General features: G+C 49.8%; 1 protein-coding gene across 1 annotated transcript in view; it reads right to left on the bottom strand.

The window, feature by feature from the left end:
* SPMAP2L (sperm microtubule associated protein 2 like) overlaps nt 1-15,320 on the bottom strand; it is a 42,241-nt gene that overhangs the window by 13,182 nt on the left and 13,739 nt on the right. Inside the window, exons 4-5 of the mRNA XM_090034528.1 lie at nt 14,006-14,059; nt 4,819-4,947 (exon numbers count right to left, since the gene is read on the bottom strand). The gene's annotated coding sequence lies outside the window, so the exon portion shown is untranslated. The remainder of the gene's footprint in view (nt 1-4,818; nt 4,948-14,005; nt 14,060-15,320) is intronic.

Below are 15,320 nucleotides of genomic sequence, written 5' to 3'. Positions count from 1 at the left end.
ACTACCTTAAAATTTGTACTTAGCCCTGGGAAACTGAAAAGCCTAGGGAACCCTGACCCTTGACAAAGGAGATTAATTCAATGAGTAGCCTTGAATGATAAGCAAAACATTGCTCATCCCTCAGGGACTTTCTTGGAGCTGCTGTAAGACATGGACTTGCATACTTGTACTTACAGAGGGTGGCACCACCCTCCTCCCACAAGCATAAACTATGTTACTGAATGTCCAGGTTGTCCCTTGGCCTTGGCCATTTTCTAGTGGAAGCTATGAAGGAAGGAGCACCTGTTGTTTTTTCTGATCAACACTGAAGAGTTATTGCCACTCATTTCCTCCATAATAATACTTGCAAATCATACTCATTCATCTACACCTCAAAGTGGGCATTTTAGGTGTGCCTAAAGTTTTGGATCAAACCTCCATTTGAGGAAGATGCAAGTAACACTGCCTCATGTTAATGCATGTAAGGACCTGTCTTCCAACTGCAGACCAGCAATGTCAGTTTGGTTGTGGTAAGCTAATTTTTTCCTCCTAACTACATTCTTTACATTCATGTGCTCTCATTGTCATGCCCTCATTTGGATAACTGGCTTCCATCCAGATCATCACTCATGATATAGTATGCCAATGAAAGGCTCTGCAGTCAACCATTTACTCATATTGCATTACAGCCTCCTTGCATGTGAAAGAAGGCTGTGTGTGGAACCTAGGGGTAGTTCGCACAGGGCTGATTATTTGTTGAAGGATGTCTATCTAGCTCCTTGTCTTCTCCTCAGAAGCCAAGAGGAGTCCCAGGATCTTTTTGCTCAACAGCTTTCTCTCCCTCTCTGTGAACAAGTAAGAGCCCACCAGACAGATGTTTTATAAACCCGGACCTGTGAGCAGACCTGGGCGCAGGCATGGGTGAACTGGGCGGCCGCCTAGGGCCCAGACAGAAAGGGGGCCCGAAAATGGTAATTTTTTTTTCCATTATCCAATTATTATTATCATTATCTCTGGTGAAGGGGGGCCCGATACTAAAAGTTTGCCTGGGGCCACCAGGAGTCTAGGTACAGTGCTGCCTGTGAGGGTCCTTACACTCTGCTCATGCCTGGAAAAACTGTCAGGAAAACATTCCCAAAAAAAGTCATTGTTTTGTTAGTTTTGTTGTCATTGTTGTTAAACTTTAAAATGCAGACAGTATTTTTCACTGGAATTTCAGAACTGTGAGTGTGACAGTGCCCCTGCTGGGACTTAAAGACAGAGGATCCTGGCTAGAAGGGCTTGCTCCGCCACTCAGGGACAGACTGATCATCATATCTGGGGTCAGGATGGAATTTTACCCCATGGTCAGATTGGTATGGACTGTGGCTTAGGAGCCAAGGGGAGTTGCCTTCCTCTGTTGTGGGTACAGGGCCCTCTACCTCAGATCTTTTAAGCATATATTAACAACATTTTATAAAGGCAGGACACTGGCTGCTGTGGTTCCCCTGCTTTACCTGTGGCAGGTTGGGGTGTTGTGTTGTGTCAAGGTCAGTGGTAGTTTTATGAAGAGTTTAGATTGTCAGCTGTATAGAATGATTTAGATGGAAGGATCCTGCCTCAGGCAGGGGGTTGGACTAGAGTAGATATCCTCTGGAGGTACCTTCCAGCCCTACTTCTCTAGAATTTTTATGATTTCTTTGAACTGCAACAATCCTGACCTTCTCTGTGTAGGACAGCCTGCCAGAGCCCTATCCAGACATGGCAAAGGTTTTCTCAAGGCAGACCACCTGGATTCCTGGTTGGAAGAGGCCTGTCAAGACCTCCAGGCTAAGAGAATCTCTTTGTCTTTTGTCTACTGCCTTCAAGACCCAGGCAAGACTCCATGGGACAGTGAGGCAGTCTCAGGGTTAATGATAATGAACATTCATAGCACACTCTAAGGACACACATGCATACAGATCCAGTGCATTAGGACTATCCTGTTGACTGTTCATTTTTCTCTCCACAAGCAGTTCTCAAACCTCCTCCAGGCAACGTCCTACCTAGGGTAGGGATAATTTTATGGGACCCCCATATACTAATACTGCTCTTCCTGTGCCCAGGATTTACAGGGTCAGGGATTTACCATGCCTCATCTTTCAGTGGATACTGTCCTTGTGCTCACATGGTGAGAGCTAACCTGTGGCATTTTGCTCCTGAACAAAACATGGCTAAATAGCAATCCTACAGGGTTTACTGAGGGCACAGTGGCAGTTTACTGGTGATAAGCAGCAGAGGTACCCTGATCTCAGTTAATGGTGGGGTCAGGGAATCTGGGAACTTTCTAAGGTGATTGACCTCATTCATGACATCAGCACTTTTGCTTGGGATCACAAACCCTCAACTGGGAACTGCTGCTCTGCAAATATATACCTGCACTGTAGACCTTTAGCAGCAACGTGCAACAGCATGCATATAACTAAATGCCTTAGCACCCTGTTCTAATTCTGGGTCCTGGGATCTCTGCCAACTCTGAGGACGTTTAATTTTAAACACAGACCAGGATGTGTACTCTACAGCCTGCATCCATCTTCAGGACCACCCAAAATCTTCCTTCCACTTTTGGCTGTCTCTGGCTTGGAATCTGATCCAGGCTTGGGCCTGTGCACCATAGACCTAGCTCTGCTCTTTAGTCTAACTCACACGTCATCTCTTTCCACTTCATTTTCTTCCATTAAAGAGGTGACATAGATCATTCAGTTTCCCTCACTGCAGCCTGAGGGTCTTCACTGTAAGGCTAAGTCATCATAACATGGCTATCCCAGCATGCTGACCAGGATCTCACGTGCTGGGTAGCAGCCCTTCAACCTGGGTCTCACCCAGAGAGAGGGCTCTACTCTGATGAAGGACAGAGTGCTTAAATGTGGGACTTCCTCCTTCTCACACTTAGCAGTGTGCCCTCAACAAATAAACAGTGGCTTTTATCCCGGGGATGCATATTTTGCCAGTTCAGCTTACAGAAACTTGAGAGGAACTTCACCTTCCTCAGCAGCAAGGCATGGTGCTCATCTGCATGGTTCTCTGGATATGTCACACCAAATCAACTCCTGGCCATTGCAGGGGCCTGGGGCATTGCTGATGCCCAAGGCTCTCCTGTTCCCCACTTCTGGCACACAACAATTCAGTCTCCTGAGGTCTCAAATGTTAAAGGGCCTGGACACACAACGCCGTAGCAATGGAGTACCTTTCATTGTTCTTGTACTTCATTTTAAGTTACACCAGTCCTGCGGGGAGAACCAGCTCTCCAGGTTAGCTGCAAGCCATAGACACGACAACAGTTCTTTACCACTAGATGGCAGGGGAACCACTAATAGCTAAGGGGTCTACCTAAATCATTGGGGGAGGGACTTACCCATTTTTGTGGGTTCATTGCAATGTAAAGTTCTCATCCCATGGCCATTTTGTGGCATCCCTGCCCCTCGGTCCTGATTGGCAGAGAGGCCCCAGTGGAGGAGGCAGCAGCCATCTTGACTGCTGCCCTTTGTGCCACCTGCCAGGCAGTGCCATCCCTCCCAGCATCAGGGATCACTGGCATTTTATTTTTGTTGAGGTTTTGGTGGTTTTTTGTTGTTGATTTCACAGATTTTGCAGAGAATCCTAAATTAAGTAGGTCCCTACTAATAGCCTGTTTGCCTATAGCAAGCTGCTAACCTGGGATGGGAGCAGACACATACCTACTCCTGTGTAACTTGCACTGGATTTTCCTGCAGTAACTTGGAGCCTAGGGTAACCATCCAGAGCCACGTATATTACCAATACCACCTGCAACACTGAGTGCCACACAACACACAGCCTTCTGCTCCAAAGCTACAAATCACTCAAGATAAAGGATGATTTCCGTAGCTGTTTGGGTTACCAATTCTTGTGTTCTCCATATTGACTGGTCACTCAAGAGCCAGATATATCACACCCAAACGCTGTGGTGGGCGTAATATGTCCCAGCATGCAGACCCACAGTTATGTGCACGTGCACACGTTTGCACTACTATATATCTGTATATGTTGGACGCTCCTGTTTCCAAGCATAAAGCATGTCACTTTGAAACAATTTAAGCCAAATGCACATGTTGTGGAGCTGCGCTTGGACGGCAACAAGGAAATGTGCTGCTGTGCTTGGAAACCGCGATCAAATCTGGCAGTAGAAAGCACCCAGTATCAAACCTGGAATTCTAATGAGACAAAGGACTTTTCCAGCAACAACAGCTGCCTGTTTCGTGAGTCACACCTTTCTGGCAGCCCGTCAGCTACAGCTCACTTCAACTCAGTTCTGCTGCTGCCTGCCAGCTTTCAGACTGAGCTTGAAAATAACATTTAACTACAATTTTTAACTCTCTCAAGATTCCCCTTTTGGAAATCAACCTGTTCCAAGAACTGCAAACAAAAATATGTTCAGTATGAGACCCAGCTATGAAGCGCCAATATTTTCAGATGTGATGAATGAGGCCAGGTGGTCAACAGTGGGAACCAACATTATGGCTAGAGGCATTATTAATAATAATAGCAGCAATGGATGATAATGCTTTGCATTGCTAATGCAAACTTTACCTTTTCACCCAGCAAACCTGCAGAGACCCTGGCATCACAGAACTGCCCTTTCACCAGGCACTCTCCTAAGCTGGTCTCAGATGGAAGCTGTTCATTGAGGTTTGTGATTGTAGTGAAAAATTGCAGAAGCCTGTGTCACAGCATGGGTTCATTTTGCACAGCTGCTGTACCTTTATTTGTGCTAAATAACATGTAATGAATCAACCACAAGCTGTCTCATTGACCAGGGTTGGTTTTCAAAAAGAAAAAAGAGCCCGCCTGAATATGACCAACCTGTGCTGGAGTTTTCCATCAAAATTCTTCTTGGGTTTGGCCAGAGCTATAAGTCTTGGAGATGGACGAGTAGCCAAAGCACTCAAGGAAAGGGGCCAGATTGTCTCCTGGTTTCCCCAGTCTAGCCTACTGTTAAAAGCAGGGAACAAAAAAGGGTACAGAACACAAAGTTAAATGGTCTCTAAGCTGGGACTGGCACCTCCTCATTGATGCTCCTCCAAACAGGGAGAGCAATCAAAGAGCAAGATGTACTCATGCATCTCACATCACTGCCTTATCCTAGGGACTGAAGTCTGAAACCCCATCCCAAAATCTGCCCATGACCAGTCTCAGGGGGGACTCTCTTCTGTCTCCTGGTGTTTATGCATGCTTTTAGCAGATGGGACACAAACATCTGCCCTTTGCCATCTTCCTAACCAACCAAACTGGGTAGGGGAGCTGGGGCTGGCCTGCATAAACAAGAGCTGCAAAATGCATAACCAGCCCAGCAGCGCTCTACCAGCCATTGCTACAGAGCTGGTAAATACTCCTAATCACAGGCAGGGCTAGATTGAGGTTTAGGCACTTCGAGCTAAAGGCGTGGCGTCATTTTAATCTGATCTTGACCACAGCCGCTGTGGTTGGCTCTTAATCTATTCACCACACAACGGTATAAGGAAAGACACACTCTGCTCTCTTCCCCAGTCAGGGGGTGGAGTCAGTTCACCAGTGTGGGAAAAACACAGTTGGGTTTTGGCAGAGTATTGGCAAGATAAGAACAGAGCAAAAACCTCTGTAGGGGTATGATTACCATCATCCAGGAATCTGTTCTATACTCTTGGCCAGGAGAGTTTTTCTTTATTATTCTATTAAAGGTGCAAGCATCTTGTAACCTGAGAGGATTTGGGATCAGGGAATCTGGATCCAGGCTGGTGTCCCTCCTAGTAAGTAGGAAATTATGTTCTGGTTTCGATTCTGGCTTGGGGAACCTCTCTTCCTTATTACTTAGGAACCCAGGAGTTAATAGGCTGGGTCAGATCAGAGCCCCATCACATCCAGCATCTTAACTTTAGTATCAGCACAGAGAGGGGCCAGAACTGCTGGCAGGCTGACATGGGGTCACTCAGTTGGGAAGAGGCTGGCTGAACCCCTGAAGCACAAAAGTTAACACTACCCAGATTTCTCTGTCCTCGTTACCACCCAGATTTCTCTTTCCCTGTCAGTTATGCTAATACTGGATCTCCTTGTTATTCACATGGATACCACAACCCTTCCAAAATGTTCTTACGTCCTTGACCCCAACAGCTTCCCATGGCAACAAGTGTCACAGTTTAATCAAACATTAGGAGAAAAGCATTTCCTCTGATAGGTGTTGAATTTCCAACCTTTTCATTTCATTAAATTCTCCTTTATCCTTATGTTATTGGGTTGTTTTTTTTCCTGTTAATTGTTAAAAAAATGATACCAGTACTCCATTTTACAAGATAATCCTACAGCTAAAGGGCCCCTGGAGCACATTCTGCTATGAAGCCCACCCAGGCGCTTTATTTGTCATCATCATTAACAACAACACACTTAAATGAACAGCAATTCCCTGGTCTTCTCAGCAGGGTCATGTTTGTTGTTTGGAAGCTGTGATCTAATAACGAGATTCCAGTCTTACAAACTCCAACAAAATGGGTATGCAGCATGGTCCTTGTCCATGTGGGTACTAACGATGCGGCCAGGAGAGCCCCTGATCGCCTGATGGAGGACTACCATGCTCTGGGAGGCGTGCTGAGGGAGATGGGCGCACAGGCGGTTTTCTCTTCCATCCTGCCAGTGAGCGGTCGAGGCAGACGTCACGAGATGTGCATAGCGGAGACCAACTGGAGGCTACAGGAATGGTGCTTTGAGGCGGGCTTTGGCTTCCTCAGCCATGACCGGCACATCGTGATGAGAGACATGCTGGGATGGGATGGGCTCCACCTTTCCCCTAAAGGTAAGCGTGTGTTCTCTTCCAGGTTGGTGAACCTCCTTCGGCGGGCTTTAAACTAGGCTCGTCGGGGGAGGGGGACGATGAGGGCGGAGGAGACGATGAACTACCAGGCCCAGCAACAGCCAGCGAGCCCGGACCAATGGTCAAAAGGGAGAAACAGGTAAGTGATGGGGGACGGGGCATTGCTGAGACTAGGGGGTCAGTGGGCACAACCGTTGGAGGCCTCAAATGCCTCTACACGAATGCTCGAAGTATGGGGAAGAAGCAGGAGGAACTCGCCCTCCTCCTAGCTGTCACCAGCCCTGACATAGTAGGGATCACAGAAACGTGGTGGGACTCATCGCATGACTGGGCGGTGAGTGTCAAGGGCTATAGGCTATACAGGAGGGACAGGATAGGAAGGAAAGGTGGAGGAGTAGCACTCTACATCAAGGAGGAATATACTTCCTCGTTAATTAGCAAAGGGGTAGAGGGGGGGCACTCTGAGGTGCTCTGGGTTAGAGTAAAAGGCAGTCCAGGGGAGAGAGACTTAACGGTGGGAGTCTACTATAGACCTCCCAACCAGGGAGAAGAGCTCGACCAGGAATTCTTAGGTCAGCTCACAGAGGCAGTGAGGGCTAAGGATGTGGTCATCATGGGGGACCTGAACTTCCCAGACATCTGCTGGGAGGAGCAGTCAGCCAAGTCTGATCGCTCACGTCGGTTCTTAGCCAGAGTGCAGGACCTCCATCTAACCCAGGAGGTGCACAGCCCCACCAGGGGAGACGCCTTGTTGGACCTGGTGCTGGCCACGGGTGATGACCTGGTGAGGGGGCTGCGGGTGATGGGCCACCTGGGAGACAGTGATCATCGCTTGCTGGAATTCACCATCCAGCGTAAGGTGGCAAAGGGCTGCAGCAAGGCAACAGCCCTAGACTTTAGGAGGGCTGACTTCAACAAGCTAAGGAGGATCGTTGGGGAAGCGCTGAGGACCCAGAAGGGAAGGGAATCAGATGTCGAAGGTGAGTGGTTGCTCCTTAAGGAGACGATCCTCCATGCCCAAAGGGAGGTAATCCCAACAAGGGTCAAAGGGAGCAGGAGGGCACACAAACCCCCATGGCTCACTAGGAGCATCCGGGAATGTCTCCTTGCTAAAAGGGAGGCATACACCCAATGGAGGGATGGGGTCATCACCAAGAAGGACTATGTTACAGTCGCCCGAGGATGTAGGGGGGCAGTCAGGAGGGCCAAGGCAGAGATGGAGATAGGACTAGCTTCCCGGATTAAGGACAATAAGAAGTCCTTCTTCAAATACATAGGGGGTAAAAAGAGGGTCCCGGGTAATGTGGGGCCCCTGCAGGACACGATGGGCAACTTAGTCATCACGCCAGATGACAAAGCTAACATATTTAACGATTTCTTTGCCTCTGTCTTCCTAAGTAGGGACCAGTTCAGCCACCTCCCTGCTGGGCACCCCTCGGGCCCCAGGAGAGACACGCCTGGGCCAGGGGTTAGCGAGGAGTTAGTTAGGGTACTTCTGGAGAGGCTGGACGTGTTCAAGTCCGCTGGTCCGGACGATCTTCACCCTAGGGTTCTACAGGAACTGGCCGAGGTCATTGCGGGACCCCTGGTGCGGCTCTATGAGCACTCGTGGTGCTCTGGCGAGGTGCCAGAGGACTGGAAGAGGGCCAATGTGGTCCCTATCTTCAAAAAGGGAAAAAAAGAGGACCCGGGAAATTACAGGCCAGTTAGTCTTACCTAAATCCCGGGTAAGCTCTTTGAAAAAATTATCCTGGCACACATCCAGGAGGGCCTTGCGGGGGAATGCATGCTCAGGGGCAACCAACATGGGTTCATCAGTGGCAGGTCTTGTCAGACCAACCTGGTGGCCTTTTACGATCAGGTCACCAAATCATTAGATGCAGGGGTTGCTGTGGATGTAGTCTTTCTGGACTTCCGGAAGGCTTTTGACACTGTCTCTCACCCTGTCCTCATCAAAAAGCTGGGAGACTGTGGTGTCGATGCCCACACAGTCAAATGGGTCGCCAACTGGTTGGAGGGCCGCACCCAGAGGGTGGTAGTGGATGGGTTCTTCTCGACCTGGAAGGACGTGGGCAGTGGGGTTCCGCAGGGCTCGGTCCTCGGGCCCGCACTGTTCAACATCTTCATCAGTGACTTGGATGAGGGGGTAGAAAGCACCCTGTTCAAGTTTGCTGATGACACTAAGATGTGGGGGATGTGGGTGCACTAGAAGGGTGCAATAGGCTACAAGCTGACCTTGACAGGTTGCAACGGTGGGCGGATGAGAATAGGATGGGGTTTAACACTGATAAGTGCAAGGTGTTGCACATGGGGAGGAAGAACCGGCACCACACTTACAGGTTGGGGAACTCCCCTCTTGCCAGCACGGAGACGGAAAAGGATCTTGGAGTCGTCATTGACTCCACGATGAACATGCGCCGGCAGTGTGGGGAGGCAGTCAAGAAGGCCAACCGTACCCTGTCATGCATCCACAGATGCATCTCGAGCAGGTCCAGGGAGGTGATCCTCCCCCTCTATGCGGCACTGGTCAGGCCGCAGCTGGAGTACTGCGTCCAGTTCTGGGCGCCACACTTCAAGAGGGACGTGGACGATATGGAAAGAGTTCAGAGGAGGGCCACTCGTATGATCAGGGGTCAGCAGGGCAGGCCTTATGAGGAGAGGCTACGGGACCTGAACCTGTTTAGTCTCCACAAGAGAAAGTTAAGGGGGGACCTTGTGGCCTGCTACAAGCTGGTCAGGGGGGATCAGCAGGTATTGGGGGAGTCCCTGTTCCCCCGTGCGCTGCCAGCAGTGACCAGGAATAACGGTCACAAGCTGGCGGAGGGTAAGTTTAGATTAGATATTAGGAGGCGCTACTTCACAGTCAGGGCGGCTAGGGCTTTGAACCGGCTTCCAGGGGAAGTGGTGCAGGCTCCTAGCCTGGGGATTTTTAAAAGGAAGTTAGATGAGCACCTTGCCGGGGTCATCTGACCCCGGTGCTCTTTCCTGCCAAGGCAGGGGGTCGGACTAGATGATCTACCTAGGTCCCTTCCGACTCTAGCTACTATGAAACTATGAAACTATACGCACTTCTGCTCTGTGCGGTGGTGCAGGGGGCCATGCCACATAAACCACAGGCAATGGCGGGGAAGGAGTTAGCACATACACTGTTAGGCCCAATATCTATAATTACAGCTAAGGGAGGCTCCTCTGCTGGAACTTGCAATTCTGCTGTTCAATCCATGATTTCAGTAGGACTGAGATTTCATAGATTTCATAGACATTAGGGCTGGAAGGGACCTCGGGAGATCATCGAGTCCAGCCCCCTGCGCAAAGGGCAGGAAGTCAGCTGGGGTCATAGGATCCCAGCAAGATAAGCATCCAATTTACTCTTGAAGGTATTCAATGTAGGTGCTTGAACCACCTCCACTGGCAGACTGTTCCAGACCTTGGGGGCTCGGACAGTAAAGAAATTCTTCCTTATGTCCAGCCTGAAACGGTCTTGCAGGAGTTTGTGACCGTTCGACCTTGTCATCCCTTGGGGCGCTCTGGTGAACAGATGTTCCCCCAGATCCTGGTGGTCACCCCGATAAACTTATAGGTGGCCATCAGATCACCCCTGAGCCTGAGCTTTTCCAGGCTAAAGAGTCCCATGGCTGTCAGCCTGTCATCGTAAGATCTGTTTTCCTGACCTCTGATCATGCACGTGGCTCTCCTCTGGACTCTCTCAAGCTTCTCCACATCCTTTTTGAATTGTGGAGCCCAAAACTGGACGCAGTACTCCAGCTGCGGCCTCACCAAGGCCGAGTACAAGGGGAGAATGACGTCCCGGGATTTGCCCGAGAAGCATCTATGGATGCAAGCCAGCATTTTGGTCGCTTTACTAGCCGCAGCATCACATTGCAGGCTCATGTTCATCTTGTGGTCAATGATGACCCCCAAGTCTCTTTCTTCTGTAGTGCTAACCAACGTAGCACTGCCGAGCCTATAAGGGTGCTGCAGGTTTTTCCTCCCAAGGTGGAGAACCTTGCATTTTTCGGTGTTAAACACCATGAGGTTCTCGTCTGCCCATTTGCTGAGCTTGTCCAGGTCAGCCTGGATCACCCACCTATCTTCTGGCGTGGATGCTTTGCCCCAAAGTTTGGTGTCATCGGCGAACTTGGCCAGTCCACTCCTGACTCCAATGTCCACATCGTTAATGAAGATGTTGAACAGTATGGGTCCCAGGACAGAGCCTTGAGGGACCCCACTGGTCACAGGGCACCATGATGAGTGACTGCCATCAATCACAACCCTCTGGGTCCGACCACGAAGCCAATTTCCCAGCCAGCGGATCATGGTGGAGCCAAGGCCACAACTGGCCAGTTTGGCCAAGAGGTGATCATGGGATACCAGATCAAAAGATTTTTTGAAGTCAAGATATATGACATTAATCTCATCTCCCTTGTCCAGGTGATAGGTCACCTGGTCATAGAAGGAAATGAGATTGGTCAAACAAGACCTACCCGCAACAAACCCGTGCTGGCTATCCCTTAGAATGTTAGCCTGGGCCAGTCCCTCAAGGATGGCCTCCTTAATAAACTTTTCTAAGAACTTCCCCAGGATAGAAGTCAGGCTAATGGGCCTGTAGTTAGCCGGATCCACTCTCCTCCCTTTCTTGATCGGCACCACATTGGCCTTCTTCCAGTCTTCGGGCACTACACCAGAGCGCCAGGAGTTTTCAAAGATCCGTGCCAGGGGCTGGGCTATGACGCTCGCCAGCTCCTTGAGTACCCTGGGGTGCAGATTGTCAGGGCCAGCTGACTTGAAGGTATCCAGCTTCTCAAGGTGTTCCTTCACGAGGTCAGCATTGATGGAGGGTAGGGGATCCCCCTCACCCAGATTTCCCTGTCCCATAGCAGGCATGGGCATCCCGTGTGACTGATGAAAGACTGATGCAAAGTACCTATTTAATAGGTTGGCTTTTTCCTGGGCGTCAGTTGTCAGTTGCCCCATCTGGTTTAGCAGGGGTCCAACATTGCCCTTGCTTTTCCTCCGGCTCCCCACATATCTGAAAAAGGACTTTTTGTTGTCCTTGATGCTTGAAGCTAGTTGGAGTTCAGTTGCAGCCTTGGCTTTCCTGGTTTGCTCCCTGCAGGACCAGACCAGCACGGAGTAATCCTCCTTGGAGGTGAATCCCGTCCTCCATCCTTTGTAGGCTTTCCTTTTTAGCCGCAGGAGGTCCGCTAGGTCCCTGGAGAGCCAGGAGGGCTGCTGTGCCTTCTTGCTGCCTTTCCTCCGTGTTGGAATAGATTTGGCTTGTGCACTGAGGATCGCTTCCTTGAGAAGCAACCACTCTTCTTGAACTCCCATCTCCCTGGGGTCATGGTCCCTGAGGGCCTGACCGACTAGCCTCTTGAGCTTATCAAAGTCGGCTTTTCGGAAGTCAAGGATTTCTGTGTTGCTGACTGACTTGCCAGCTTTACGGCGGATGGTGAAGGTGATCAGTTCGTGGTCGCTGTCACCCAACTTCCCATCAATCACTAGGTCACTGATTAGGTTGTCCCCCGTAGCCAGTACCAGGTCGAGCAGCGCTTTGCCTCTCGTTGGCCCATAGACTTCTTGAGTCAGGTAGAGGTCATCCACGCGCGAGAGAAAGCTTTGCGCCCGCTCAGATTTAGCTGAGTGATCTTCCCACAAGATGTCCGGGTAACTGAAGTCACCCATGACAACCAAGGTCCTGGAGCAAGCGGCCTCGGTCAGTTCCCGGGCGAACTCCTGGTCAAGCTCGGGACTTTGAGTGGGAGGTCTGTAGTAGACTCCCACCGTTGTGTCCCCTGTGCCGTATTCCCCACGAATTTTTACCCAGAGGGTCTCTAGCTGTCCATGCCGGTCGCCAACATCAGCTTGCAGGGACATGTAGCTTTCCTTCACATAGAGAGCTACACCCCCGCCCCTTTTGTCAACACGATCCCTCCTGTACAGGGTATAGCCCTCTATACCCGTGGTCCAGTCATGGGTGGAGTCCCACCAGGTCTCCGTTATCCCAATGACATTATATTTCTTTGCACTGAGCAGGAGGACGAGCTCACCCTGCTTGTTGCCCAGGCTCCTGGCATTAGTGTACAGGCAGGCAAGTGTGCCCTTGGGGGCTCTTGCCTTGCCCACAGATTGGCAGTGGCATTGAAAGGGAGAGCATTTCCAGGTGCCTTCACTGCTCAGAATTGCCTCAGTGGGCACATCTACACAAGTCACTTACTGCACATTAGCGTAATAATACTGTGCAGTAGTGTGGTGATTAAAAACTGTGCTATTAGCCTACTGTGCAGTGTTATTAGGCTTATGCACAGTAAGCATCACAAAATAATTATGCGCAGGTGCTACTGCACAGTAACTCTAGTTAGTGTGTATTTAGTTAGTACTTCATTAAGCAAGTAGTGAATTAAATGAGAAGTAACTAAGATGCATTAATGAATGTGTAGACATGCCCAGCGGGAGGAAATGCCCTAACTAAGGTAGAGGTGCTTCACAGAAGTGTCAAATTCACTAAACCAATGCAGGGCACTGTACTTGTTCCACTGATGGGTTCAGCCACAGTTTCTGGAGTGAAATGTAATTCCTTTCCTTGGAGGGCTGAAAACACAGACAACAGACCCAAAGCAATGTGAATATTAAAACCCTCAGCTTTGTGAGTCCTGAATTAATGAGTAAGTCACCTCAGGACATCCTTATTACAACTGCTTTACATTATGGGCATCTATACATGTGCTGTAGGGTGTGGGGGAGAGGGGTTAATTAGAATGGCTCTCAGGAGCTGTTCTAATTAAACTGCCTGCAGCATCTCATGTATTCAGCATCCAGTGGTTCAAAGTGGCGGTGGGGACACTTTTACTAAAGCTCATTTGACAAGCTTTAGTTAAAGTGCCCCCAATGAAATTTTGAAATGTGGGGACATGGAATACATGTGACGGTGAGGCTGCTAAAGTATTCTAATTAAAACTCCAGCAGACTCAATTAATGAAGTCTGCTCCGATGCACTCTAATTAAAAAGCATGGAGCAGGCATCCCGCATGCATACAGGCACTCTTACAAATAGACACTTGTTCCCAGAGCAAAGGCCTACTGCAACAGCTTCTGCTAGAACTCACGCCTTGTCTGGGGCTAACCATCCAGCCAGAATTTAAAAGCATAGGAACATACATCTGGAAGGGGCCACCTGAGCCACTGAGTCCCGTTCCCATACAGCCTTACCTACAGTAGTTCTCCCAAGCTACTTTGGGCTTTGGTTTTGCAAGTTCTTGGATCCTGGCAAATGAAAATAAAAATTAAAAGATGAGTTAAACTTGAAGAAATTATTAAAACGAGCAGAGAGCACATATGATTGCATATAGCACCCTAGGGAATCCTCAAGCCTCTCTCTAAAAGGCTTTCATTGTGAGGCCATGATGAAAAAAGAACATTGACATCATTTTTCATGTGATATGTCTGACTAGTCACTGGCTCTGGGCCATGACCCTTCTCAGAATTTGCTTTTAAGTCAGAGGTATCTCCCTACCAGGCCAGCATTTCAGCTGGTTTAATACTCCAATGGACTCATAAACTAAGTTTTGTGGTACAGTAGCCTTCTCTTTTGGACAAGATTGTGGGGACACAGATGCAGGATTCTGACTCATTGCAGGAGCAGTTCAATATGGAAGGTGGAAAGTGGTGACAGCCCTTTTTCTTATTTAAAAAATGTGACATTCAACCTCAAAGACTAGAAGATAAAAGATTCTCCTAGCCAACACAACTAGAAACAAAATAAGTACTACATATGTGGCAGACTTACTGATACAGGTCCAACGACGCTCCGAGGCAGAGCCTATGGAGTGAATAAAAGGAGCTGCCTGCCCAGCATGAGGGACACCCGTCAAGGGACAGAGAAGAGGACAGGCTAAGAAGAGCTGGTGTGAACTGGCCAGAGGGCAGAACCAGTGCCCTGAAGAGTCTGAGGTGCCTCTTCACAAGCAGGAGTGGGAAGTGGCTGTGTCCCCAGCTCTGCTGCAGGGAACACGGTGTCGGTGCACGGCTCTGTGCATGGAGCTCAGACCCTGGAAGCTGCACAAGGTGACTCAGGTCTGCAACCCCTGGTGACCAGGTGGGACCTCAGTGCACGCAGCAGTGCATGAAGCTCAAGACCCTGGGAGCAGCCTAAGGCGGCTCGGGTCTACGATCCCTGGCAAGCAGCCAGGGAACTCAGTGCAGGCGATGCTGCACAGAGGGTCCAGGAGACGGATTGAGCCCCGGCGCCACATGAGGCGGCCCAGGCCTCCAACCCCCAGCAGGAGGCAGAGCCCTCAGTGCACGTGACAGTGCACAGGGCCACCTGTGGCTGCCAGCCCAAGGGAGCCAGTGGCCTGAGAGGCCATGCATGTGAGGAGCAACTCTGCCAAGGAAACGAGGACCACCTACCCAGGCCCTGGAGTCATGAGTCACTGGGGAAGGGATTTCCACAGAGGAGGGGCGCTACCCCAGCTGTGAGGCAATTTATCCCCAGGGAAGCTTGAGCTAACCGGTTGTTGAGGTG

Source organism: Crocodylus siamensis, chromosome 2 (genome assembly GCF_052110815.1).
Source record: "Crocodylus siamensis isolate JL-2025a chromosome 2, ASM5211081v1, whole genome shotgun sequence".
In the NCBI taxonomy this organism is placed as follows: Eukaryota; Metazoa; Chordata; order Crocodylia; family Crocodylidae; genus Crocodylus; species Crocodylus siamensis.
This window is presented reverse-complemented; position numbering and strand designations above follow the sequence as displayed.